The sequence below is a fragment of the Leptonotus elevatus genome, chromosome 3 (genome assembly GCF_054856555.1).
Source record: "Leptonotus elevatus isolate MCC_2025b chromosome 3, RoL_Lele_1.0, whole genome shotgun sequence".
NCBI lineage: Eukaryota > Metazoa > Chordata > Actinopteri > Syngnathiformes > Syngnathidae > Leptonotus > Leptonotus elevatus.
Genome location: NC_141241.1, coordinates 16,639,804 through 16,652,643, shown reverse-complemented (window position 1 = coordinate 16,652,643; position 12,840 = coordinate 16,639,804). Strand labels below are relative to the sequence as shown.

Sequence of the window (12,840 nt, the reverse complement as noted above, 5' to 3'; positions counted from 1 at the left end):
TAAAAATTATAAGAAAAAAAAAACTCTAGCATGGCCACACATACTTCCTTTGTGTCCTCCTTCTCATTATAAACAAAGCCAGGGCTTTCCGTTATAAGTCATTTATATTCAATCCAGTGGAAAAAGGCACCAGGCTACTACCTGTTTGGTAGCTTAGCAACCAGCTAATTTAGCCACCTTTACACATGACTACGTACTAGCATTTTGCACAGAGAAACTGAAATAATCACTAATACATTTTGTAGAGTAATTTTTTTTCTAAACTGAGTCTATCTGGTCCCATTCTAAATAGAGTAAAATTTACACTTGGAAGAGAGTAAAATAAAAAACAATATTTTTGGTCTCCTCTTGGATATAAGCAAACAGTAATAGTGGCATAACTCAGGTGGTAGAGTGGTAGTCCCAAAATGAAGGCCGTGAGTGACTTGTTTTTAAAAATGTTAAATTTGACTCTCTTCCAAGTGTAAATTTTACTCTAAACTGAAGCTTTTTGGTCCCACTCTAAATAGAGTCAAATTCACTCTACAGAATTTCCTGTGTATGATTGCTGTCAACAAAACAACGAATAAGGGAATTTCAAAAATTCCCACTCAGACTTCAAGTTCTACTTCCTGTATGAGTCGTGGCCAGATGTCCTAATACTTTTGTTGACGATGTATTTTGACAAAACTGTTTTTACTTTTTCCGATGACCGAAGGTTGTCACGTGATAATTAAAGTCCCTTTAGATAAGAGGACTGAAACATTCAGCGCCGACGTGAATGCAGGATACAGGACAGCAGAGGACACACGATAATGACTGATGGGGTAAATGAAGAGTCCCTCCCAGTCCGTGTCGACTCCTCAGTTCTCTCAGTAGCTTTGGGCAAAGGTATAACGCTCCTCTCACTTTGGCATATTCATTTACCCCCTACCATCGTAGCAATTGAACCAGCGAGTCTGGGGGACGCCACATTGATATTCACAACACATCTCCATCCCCCAGCCACAACCATCCCACTGGAAAAATTATTTCATTACATACATTATGCAGTCAGTGTGAAGGAGCTGGTGGACGCGCAGCGTGCAGGCGCGTGGGTGAACTCAGACGCTTCGCTATGTATACATGTCTGTGGTAAAGTGTGTAAAAGAAGAGTTTTTAAGGGTGTGCAAAAAGATATATAACGCTTCAGGGGCCCAATGTTAATGGTACTTAGTTTACTTTGTTAGAGGGAGTGACGGCTAAATATTTATTTCCTCATGCTTTGTGTCAATGTTTTAAAAGTGATGTAGACGTGTTTTTATTTTACGGTTGAAGTTTTCCAACAGAGTTCTCCTCACACGCTGTGCACAATGTGTCATGTAGAGCAGAAAATGAATAATATGCCATCCATCACATGCCAGTGGCCGTGCATATTTCAGCGCTTCAACACTAGACGCTCTTGTTTGATTTGAACTGGAATCAATTTGGAAACGAAACCATTTCACCTCTGATTAAGCGCTGCTCGCTTGCTGCTGTGGCATGCTGACCTTTCCGGCCCGTCTTATGCTGCCAGGAGGGGCCGGCCAGCTGGGTGATACACTCGGCTAATTAGGCTGACTGACGTGAGTAGGTGGGGCTTGAGAGTGGCTTGAAGTTGAACCCTGAGCCATCTGATCAATCCCGACCATATCTCTGCAAGCATCCCGCAGAAAATCTTAAAAATCTGATTTTAAGGGCTAATTATACATAAAAACATGTGTCACAAGGTTGTAAATTCTTGGTGGGGTTCATAACCCTTGTCCCAAAATCAAGTTCAAGCAGTTTGAAGAATGATAGTGTAGATTCTCAGTCATCCAGGTCATGGTAAAGGTTGAATGGTTTGTTCAGGATGTTTTATATTAAATCCAAAAGGTTTCTTCAGCTTATAAAGGATAAGGTGTGGAGTCTCCTAATATATGTCTCTGGATGGTGATTCCCAAAGATAAATTTCACTTTCAATGAAGGATGCTTCAGTGTGTTCCCTGTTGTGCCCCTGACCTGGGCGCTTTTCATCCCAAAATGCTAGACCAGTTGATGATCAAACGCATCACAATATTGAATGCACCAATATTTCAAGCACCCTGGCTTCTCCCCTATGCTTCAGGTTGCCAGATGATTGACGTGTTATGCTTTTCATAGGTTGCATCCTATGAGGCAGCCGCTGACACCCCAATTTTCACTTAAAATAAATGGATGAGAAATGAAATGTAGTGATTTGGCGCTCTCGTGCACACTCCTAGAGAGTCCCGGTCGAACCAAGCCTAACCCGCAGATCAAGTGGATTCCTCTTCTCTTCTATTTGTGCTTGTTTGGCTGCAGGGTGGAACATGCTCCACTTTGACCCGGGGGCACTCATTCAATCAGCTCACTATCTGCTGCAAGGGCCTCCATAATAGTGACATTTTTCCACCTCGTCAATAAAGTGGTGAGAGCCACCCTCTACCCGCTACTTGACCGTTAAACTTCCCCGTGAAAAGGCTCTTTCTTTGCGTCCGTCTCCATGTCTGGCTGAAATCAATAACAGCAGAGCAAAGGAAAGAGGACGATCCAAAGGTTGCGTTAACTGCTGCACGGCCCCCGATACAAAGAGAAGCTCCGGTCTGGCTCATTCACACTGCAGGAGGAAGACCAAGCCTCTTGTTTACACACAGTGGTGACAAAAGTGACACATACATTAACAGATGCAAACCGTCTACTCTTTAACGATCATTGCTTGCCAGGATCCATTTAGCTGCGGCAGTCACACATCAGCATGCGTCTGTAGTGACTGACATAATGGCATCAGAGTGAGAACAAAATGTCTTCCGATGACGGCAGTATGAGAGAGATGGGTTACACCGAGGCCCGCGACGAAATGAGCACCGAGCTTTGTTTGGTTATGCTGTCTGAGCTGAAATTGATTTCTGCTGGAAGCATGCACCAAAGAGTCCCTGAATTCATATGAAATGAATAGCACGCACTCGCACAGATGGGAAGGGCAGGTGGAGGAAGGAGCAGAAGGTGAAAAAATTGAAGGGAGAAATAGTGGCTGGAGTTCAATATGAATAAACAAATAAAAGATTGGTGCATGGGGAAGAGATAAAAGGCCGGACGATGAATGTCACTTACATTCGGCATTTAAAAAAAACAACAACAAAAAACATGGACGAAGTGGAGGATGAGAGGAAGCCACACAACCGTCCTCAACCACAAACAACATGACAAAGGACTCAACTTCTTTACAGCATGTTATGGTATTGAATGGCTTAAGGTGCAATTACAACTCTACTGTTTGTAGGACACTTCCTAGAAATGTTTCAAAGCTCTTATACAGTTATCCATCATGGTCTGGTGTTAGTAAACGAGAGCACGCCTAACATCAGTATGCTAATCTGCAGATAATTAAACAATCGAACACTCCTGTAACATGATACATATTCAACAATGTGTTTAACAACGTGATTTAAGATGGACTTCGACGAGGCATCTGGATGTGCGGGTAGAAGGCAGACAAGGAGGGTGGAACCGAAATGGACACAGACTATGCACTAATGCATACACAGACATGCACACCCACACGCGTGGCCAAAGTTGGTCTTATGGCAGACAGATGTTAAGCCTGTCCAACAAGAGCTGGGGCGAAAGTTACATCACACTGACAGTTGCACTGTAATTATCTCCTCTGTATAAAAAATCTTATTATACAGGAAAAGTATCACAGAAAAAGTATTGAACACCTCCCAAGCATGCCCTTTGCTAGGGCAAACATGTTCCCAAGTCGGCGTCGTGGCACGAAACATACGGAATCAATACAAATTCAACTTTAAAACAAATTCCTTATCAATAAACTGCATATTTCAACCTACAATAATCCCCAAAAAGTAGTCAATGTTTCACTATTTCTTGCACAATTTGGTGTTTCCTTGACAAGAAGCTGAAAAGCAAAATTCAAAACACAATTGGTCTATGAATCGACCAATGCATTTTTGAGTTCAATTAGATTGGGCCATGGGCGTTTCTAGCTAATTTTTGAGGGGGCTCAAGCACCTCTAAATTGAATCCCAGCCCCTTCTAAATTTTAATACATTTTTGTTTTTAATTTTAATATTTATACAAGCAGGACAATTGTATTTGCATATATTACTTTGTCAAAATGTAATATTTTAACAACAAAATTACAACAGCCCCGCCTCAAAAATGGTTTGTTCCACAATGTACCTCCCACCTCTCCTTGACTGTAGAACATTTCTTTCCTTTGACCACTCACCCTACCAACACTCTATTATATTTAATTATAGCTCTTTCTTTAGGTTGTCAAGAAGGAGTTAGCTCACTTTTTTTCTAGCTAGGAAAGGTTTCAGGTGAGTAGAGACTAAATCCCTGTCCTTTCTTGGAATGGGAGAGGCTAGCTGTTATGTACTGTTAAGCATTACAGCTAAGTTGCTACTGACGAGCTAACTGATTGAATCCCCATGACTAAAGTGAGTTATGCTTCTCTACCATAAATGCGGGAATAAAATTGTGTTAAAATGCACAAAATGGTTGAATAGATCTTGCCTGGCCAGGCATGTAACCATGACGACATTGAACAACTGATCAACAGTAGTTAGAGGCTTCAAACAGGATGTTTTCAGAGGGAAGTGGCTGAGCAGAGAGTAAAGCAAAGACTGGAAGAGCCACAGAAAGGCATAGAAGAGGACTGATTGATTTATGGACCAGACACTATGCTGTGCATTTTCCCATTCAGTTCCTCCTTAAAGTACAGCAAGTTCTATAAAAACATTAAAGTTGGACAAGGACAAATGTTTAGAAAAGGTCAAATTATGTTCACTTGTAAAAGACATACTGTTGTGAAAGCCAACAAGTCCAAAGAGATTTGAAGATCAGACTATAGCTAAACAAGGTCCTGGCCACTGGCTACTAACTAATCTCACTTTTAATGTTTGTCTCTCCGGTCACATACAGGACAAAGATAATGACCTAGTCCCTCCTTTCTTCTGGTACACAAACCGTATTCTGCAAACATCACAGACTTCGACCTCATTGTGTGCTGTCGTGCTGCTAATTTTTGTTGATGATACCCGATGAGTAATTTTCTTTCTCAGTAAAGAAATTATGGAGCAACGAGAACTCCTCCTCATGAATGAATCCCTCTTGACCACAGGCACATGCTAGCCGAAGGCTTCCCTATGCGCCTCGAAAATTCATGGTTCTAGGGAGATTGTAGTGGACGACACGTGTAGGCAAGCTCTGGGGTGTTTTCCCGTTGAGAGGCAAGCCAGTGGCGACAAAATCATCGTTAAAGGTCGCCGGCAGGGTTGCTAATTTATGCAAATTAATTTCCCTGAGTGAAGTGAGAGGAGAGCGAGCGGGTGCCAAAGCTTGGCCAGCAGTCAATGTCGGGCAGCGCTCTTCCTTGGTGGTCCGGGAAGTTTCGCAGCGTGAGCCAGGGACGGCTGCACGGTGCCAAGCCACAGTGACGAAGACTCCACGCGGTGTACCAGCCCTCTTCTTGGCAAGGCTGGCGGCCAATCAGGACAGTGATGGCTCTCTCGCCGAAGACTAACAACATGGCACGCCGGCCCTCTTGCCGCCCCGCCTCTTCTCCCCGCTGCACCGCGGCTGCCCAGAAGGATTTTCTAAACATTTTGCCAGGGGATCAATACCTGTATTGATCAACCATTGTGAGAGTGATCCGTCTAAAACCCCGAGCAGCCTGGGAGCTGGGAGGAGCGAAAGAGAGTGGCTGCAGAGAGGATGGAGAAAGAGAGAGTCTGCAGCTACAGTGAAAGGGAGAAGATGTACAAGGGAAGAGAGGGGGAATCCGAGCGAGCGGCAGACGCGGAGCCCAGCAGGTTGGGACGCTGGTTTCGGACCATGCTGCCAGGCCACTGGGATTGGGATGAAGCCTATGGTAATTGCTTTCTCATTAAGCGCGGGCGAGTGAGGCTGACTAATGACGACTGCGCAAAGTATGCGACTAAGTGATAGATGAAGCAATGATGCAAAGAAATGCACGTGTTTGTGTAAGAATGGAGGTCCACTCCTCACCTGAGCTTGCTAATGCTTCCAATGCTCCCGGCCTGTTGTGACACACTCTCAGGAATATTGCTGCATGTGTGCGGAGAGCATGACTGCATGAGGCTATGCGGGGATTATCTTAAAAGAGGTAAGGTTAGAGTTCTTAAAACTAGCAAAACCATTGCAATTGTTTTATCTACTGCTCTTCTAAGACTGTTTTTATTGTGTCTAGAGAAAAGTGCATGGATCATCTATCTCTCTGCCTCTGAAACACAATTTGGACACAAGAGGCCCAGCTTATAATGAGCACACAGGTTCAACTGCAGCAATTACACCTGAACTGGAAATGTTGGAGAAAATCATGGATCTGGTGGAAATGAATAGACTGCTTCCTGGATACAAACAACAGGAAGGAGCAAAACATGCTTCTATGAAGGTGTCCAACCTACTTAACATCTTAATATTTTTTTTATTTTAAACTCAAGCAAGAGACTTTTATGGATACGTCCAACATGGAATACAGGGATATTTTTCTGCTTCCTAGTTTGTGGGAATATAGCTTTTTTTTCTTTTTCTGCTGGATTGAGTGGAATGCCCAACAAAAGCAATGAACGGTCAATGAAAGGCCTTGAGCTGCACCTGAAGGAGGCTCTCAAAACCCCTCTGGGACAAACCTCCCACCCACCCCAAATGCTAAACCGAAATCAAGTTTGTATTGATTGGTTTTAAATGTGATGTCCTTCTGCATAATTGAGGATTTGAGAGCGGGAAGATTTCTCGCTGTCCAAGCTTTGTTGGAAAACCTTGTTGCCAGTGCCACTGGAGCTGTGGTGTGGGAACGATATTGTGTATTGTTGATTTTGAATGAAAATAAAGAATATTGTCCGTCATAGACACTGTAAACATGCTGTGCAGATGTGACTTATTTAAACAGGAAGCTCATGTGACAACAGGAAATGATGGCAGGTGGTCAGCTGTTTAGTTGTTCAGATCATTACATCACATGTTCACTCGTGTATATAGATATAAATAAAACAATCGTGATTATGATGCAGTTCTAATGCATTACAATTAGTGTTGTTCCGATACCGTTTTTTGGCCCCCGATACCGATTCAGATACCCAGCTTTGCAATGCGTTTTTTTTTGTCAACATGAAAAAGCTGTCCTGCCATTGGTTTAGAGCATTCAAGGACCAAGAGAATATCTTAGCTCGGCATGCAGTGAACATGTTGTACATCAGTAAATGTCGTGCATGAGCTGCTGAATTCAAAGTCCTATATTAGCATCAGAATTAATGGTATCGGCATGTTACTTGTTAGTACTCACCGATACCGATACCACTGTTTTAATGTAGTACCGGGGCCTCTGCCGATATCAGTATCGGTATAGGAACAACACTAATTACAATCATGTAAATGTAATTGACCAATTTGTATAGTATAGTCACCTGCGGGCAAAAGTACAGAATGTTCAAATTTTGTCCATTTTATGTTTTCACAAATTGATACTATTGGCCTGTCCCTACATTGTCTGTTATTTTCACGTATTATTAACAAATTAAAAATGTTGAAAATAGCTTGAGAACAAATCTATTAACTCTTAGAGACTAAAACTGCCTGATAAGTATCCTTGCAGGAGCTGTGCAGCATTATGTGGCCTCAAGATTGAAAGTCTGGATGTTTTTAAGACAATAACGAGTGAAAATAGTTAGGCTGGATACATTAAAGAAACCTTGTTTTGAACAATATTTCTATTGTTTTGAATTTGAACACATAAAGTAAGCTTGTTAAGTTAAAAATGGATCGCTGTATTGCTTCAGTGTAGAAGAAAGCAGTCAGCCACCAAGGTCAGTGAGTTTAGATTCATCCCCGCCTATTAAAAACTGCTTAGTTAGCTCATTGTTTACATCGTTTAAAACATTATAACGTTTGAGAAAGTGTTTTGGAAGATGATGTAACCACAGTCCTTTGCTTTTCTGAAATATTATAGGCATTTTTTCTGGTTGGCAGTTCGGCGAGAGTGCAGACGTTGAGTATTGTTTGTGAGTGGTGGTAATAAATCATTTTGTTAAAAAATGGAAAGTATGTATTTAGTATGGATTCCACAGACAGCACATGACAGTTTTCGTTGAAATGACAGTTATCGCGTTGTGACACTCCCCATTAGGACAAAATGTCAAAAGCTGCTGAGTTAAAACACTAATGCTTGAATTCCAGTGGTGTGTAATTTCTTCCCAGTCACATCAGTGCCTCGTCATATAATAACAAGCTTCATTTCAAGGAGATAAATGCTATTAAATGTTATCACCTTGCACATTTGATTCATGTGCTTTCAAAGCAGCCTCTTCTTGTTTACTTTCATCCCTTCCGTTTGATTCTGCTCTCGAATAAAGCTAACTCTTGGACGGGTGCCAAACAATAAATGAGCATCTTCATTAGACACATCACATCCAAATTAGCATTCAATTAACAGGCCAGTCAACCACAGCTAATCAAGCAATTAGGCAATGCGTGTTGACAGAAAAGCTAACAAAAGCACACAAGTCCCGTGGGAAAGCGCTGAGACGCTGCTGAGGAGACACGGTGGGAGGGAGACGCTCGTTCCAGAAAGACTGGGAGGGAGATGGGAAACTGGGAAAAAAGCTTTTGAAGGAAATGCATTGACATCACATCCTGCTCAAGCCAGACATCCTTAAGGAAATGAATTCAGCTAATTAGTCGTACCTCATTCACAAGGTTGAACTTGTTGAAATTTGTTATAAATGAGCAGCAGCAGGAAATTCATTATTCTTAATCCATGTGATTGGTTTCTTTAACTGATCAATTGATTGCATGTAAATGATCAAAATCCATTGAATTATGACCAAAGCATACTGGCACATATTTGTCTGGTAAAAGAGATAATGTGTGATAAAGTGGCTATGTTTATAAAAAAATTATGTTTCGTCATATTTCTTCCAAGAGTCGTAGCAAATCGGTTGTCTCTAATTTGATAACAGACCACTGTGTCTATAAATAAATAAATACATACATACATAAATAAATAAATAAAAAATATAAAAATATATAAAATAAAATAACACTAGTGGAGCTGCATAGAACATATATCGACTTGACTGATGATTGACTTCCTTTTTAAGTGTACATGGCGCTCACACAGGTGCATTAGTCCACATTTTAATGGGAAATAGTCAAGTTTTAAGTGAATACAGCGTTTTACTTTTAATGTGACTTTGCATTCCGAAAGTCTGCTACTCAATGGCACGTACCTTTTGATCACAGTCGTTTGCAGGCCATTCGAACGACAACCTCACAGAAGGCAAAATCTACAAGAGAAACAAACGCTTCATGTCAGAAGGTAACAGACAAGATAGCACGTTTTCCAAGCAGAAACAGCGTTTCTCATGTGATGCTTGGAATATACGCTCACCAATGACATTATTTTTCTTTCAACTAACCGCCCTAACATCTATAGGTCTGGTGTCTTATGGTGCGCCGGTCCAGAGCGCAGTGGAGAATCCCATTAATGCAAAGAGTAAATGTCGGAACAAGGCCGTCTAATTGTGTCATTACTAATTCATGTTTATTAATGCAGTGATGTAAGATGGCCTCCAAAAGTGGGCGAGGCTTGTCTGGAGTTGTCATGTAAGGCTAATTCTCGGCTGATGAGGTCTGCAGGCAATATGGGCCGCATATGGCGGCTGTGGGGCATCTGCTGCGTGTAGTGACAGTGCCAAGTGGTGTGTGAGTTAAACATGAAGGCAGGGGGGTGAATGATGGCGCTGGTGTCTTCCATTGGCCCCGTGCCAGTCCCCCGCCGCCCCCTCACCCCGAGTCCCCAGTGCCCCAGCCCCTCACTACTCCAGAGCCTCTGGGCAAGTACTCTGTTATTGTTTTCACTGGTAAGCAATTAGCAGCACTTAAGATTTATTTAGTCATGCTCTAATGTGCGCTGATTAGCTGGGGGCCCAAACAAGCCCCCTTCATCGCGTCACCTTGTCGCTCCCGCGTTGGCTGCAGACTGTGAGGGAATGCAAGGGAGGTTTCGAGGAGGGGGCCGAGGTGGAGCAGAGCGAGGAGGATTACATGAGCGCTAGTGCATCAGCACTTTTTTTTTTTTTTTTTTTAAGAGATCTTAAGGGGCCTGTTGGCGGAACATAGAGCAAGAGGAAAGGGCAAATACAGCCCAGTTACACTTTTATAGAATGCTTTGTGGAAAAACACCCCTGACGCCGCCCGTGTCCTGGCAGCTCCGTTTGTCATTTGGCCCGAAGGGCTCCGGTGGCCAGTCACATGACCACTGCAATGACCTTAAAGGGCAGCTGGAAGCCACGCCCACGAGCTGGACTGCTCTTCGGAGGAGGCTGTTTGGGTGAGTGCATAATGCGAGATGCATATGGCCCTCGGGGTGCCATCAAGAGAAAAGGGGGGGGGGGGGAAACACAAGAAACCAGGTCAAAGAGATTATTCACAAGCTTCTCAGCAAAGAAATGAAAGACAAAGAAAATGATAAATGATCTCATGATGTTGGTATGTAATGCTTTGGGGGATTTCCACACAATATCCACTAATATGAATTATTTTTATGTCATAGATTTGTTATACATGTCAGTGCATCCTTTATTAAGACAGAGGGATTTTGTGATTGGAGTTGCATTAGCTCGGGCTTTGTGTCTGATGCTTTCAGCAATTTACTGTACAATTTGCTTTGGTTATTTGGGTTTATTGCCTCTTTCTGTTCTGCGTGTTGGCCAAGAAACACGTGTGATTTGTAATTTGGTTCTTAACATAATCATGTTTTAATCAGTGAACAATCCAAGAATTCAAACACTTCAAGTTTATTGACACTCCCTGTTGAAGTTTACTGTCAAACTAAACATAAAAATGAAAGTGATTTGCTCGTTGTGCATTGAAGACAATACATAGCCTCTGCTAATAATAGGAAATAGAGATGTCTGATACCACTTTTTTTCCCCAGACTGACACCAGCATGAGTCACCGATACCGATAGCAAGTACTGACACAACTACTACTTTTGATACATCAAAAAAAGACAGATAATTTTACTGAAAGACCTTAATATCCCAATATAGCATTTTTTCTTTGAAATGGCATAAAATTAATGAGAATTGTATTCTTCTAATTTCTAGTTCTTGATCTTAAAACGGTCACGAGGAGCAGCCGATACTGGTCGGTCTTTTCTGCGAATACTAATACCTTGAAATAGGGCCTGGTGTCGGCCATTCTGGTACCTGGTATTAGTACTCGTCCATCCGTCATGCTCACACATAATGGGAAACACCATAGACAGGCTAGCAAATAGCATCTGTTCTTCTCTGTGAAGAATAACTAATATTAGTATGGCCTATTGAGGAATGTACAGAAGGTACATACATCTATGCATTATTCTGCTCACCGGTGACTAAGGCGTAACAAAAACAGTTGAATTCTTTACATCTCATTTAATTATATTTTACTGTATGTGTTTATAAAATACAATATAAAATACAGAGTACAATTTTTTTCTCATTAAAAAAACACATAGTGTTTTTCCCCTTCAGAGTCTGGAACAGATTAATGACCTTCCCTTTCATTTAATTGGGGAAAGATGATTTGAGATACAAGTGTTTTGTGTTACAAGCGTGCACGGAACAAATTAAACCGACTCTAATGTCATATGGAGGCTGGAGAATAGAGCAAGATTGTGCTGTGGTCTAATTTCCCTACGTGAACTGGAAATACATTTTCCTGCGGCAAATGTTCCAATAGCTGGGAGCAGATGGAGGTCAAACACAGGTTCAACTGCATGTGCAGGGCTTATACATATGCATATAGAAAAGCCATCAATCTTTGTAGGTCGGAGTGGTAAGGAGAGAAGTGAACATCTAAAAAGCAAAGACAGAAAAAAAAATCGCTGATGCAAGATTTTACCAACAACATTTTTGTGTCGAGTGCTGACTGTTAAATGCTCTCAAATGATCGCACGGCTGTACACCTCCTCACTGAACTGTTGCCTAAAATCGCTGTGCAGTCTTGAGGAACGGCGCTGTAAATTAAAATATCGCTGTCCGTTTTATCTCAGGGAAGGGCGTGTGATGCTCAAAACCAATCAGAATCTTATAAGCTAACCCTTGACCTTTTTTCCATCTCAATATGACAAGCATTATCTTGCAGAAAATTAGAAGCGTCTTGCTATTGTTCGCAGGCAGAAGCAGGTGCGGGTTATTTCAAGATAATAAGCCTTGGCGTTCGCTACAAAGGAGCACCACATACAAAGGAGAAATACTCCTCCTTAAGTCATGTGACTGCATTCAGGCATATACATGTAAAGTGATTCATCTTGATTATTCACAACTACTGGATCTCTCAGACTGTGAACCGGTGAACCATTTGTTGGGCAAGCAGGTTTCTCTGAATGCATTTGTAGAGTATAATGACGTGAGCAGGCGAGGTAGGTGATTATATCACGTTAATGTTGTTGCTCTCCACAGGCAACTGGCTCATTGCTGGCATTCTGAACATGGATAGTGAGAGGAAAATATCCCGGTGGTAAAAAAAACAAAAAAACAAGGTAATTGTGCGATGAATGTGAATGGGTCTGATGGAGGGTTGACGTGACATGACAGATGAGTGAACATCTGTGAGCATATTTCACACCAAAAAAATAACATGTAAGTTACTTCAATTATGTACCTCAGTTAATCAAATTGTGTTGCAGTCATCAATATTTTTAGTCCGGTAATTAGCAGAAATTGACCCTAAATAAAACATAAAACCTAACACAATGTTATTTGGAGATGAGAGAAAGTAAAGTCATTATGGATTAATTGCTACAATTCG

General features: G+C 41.8%; 1 protein-coding gene across 1 annotated transcript in view; it reads right to left on the bottom strand.

Moving 5' to 3' along the window:
- Window positions 1-12,840, bottom strand: part of zfhx3b (zinc finger homeobox 3b) — a 336,831-nt gene that overhangs the window by 192,481 nt on the left and 131,510 nt on the right. The window contains exon 6 of the mRNA XM_086070592.1: window positions 9,270-9,326. The gene's annotated coding sequence lies outside the window, so the exon portion shown is untranslated. The remainder of the gene's footprint in view (window positions 1-9,269; window positions 9,327-12,840) is intronic.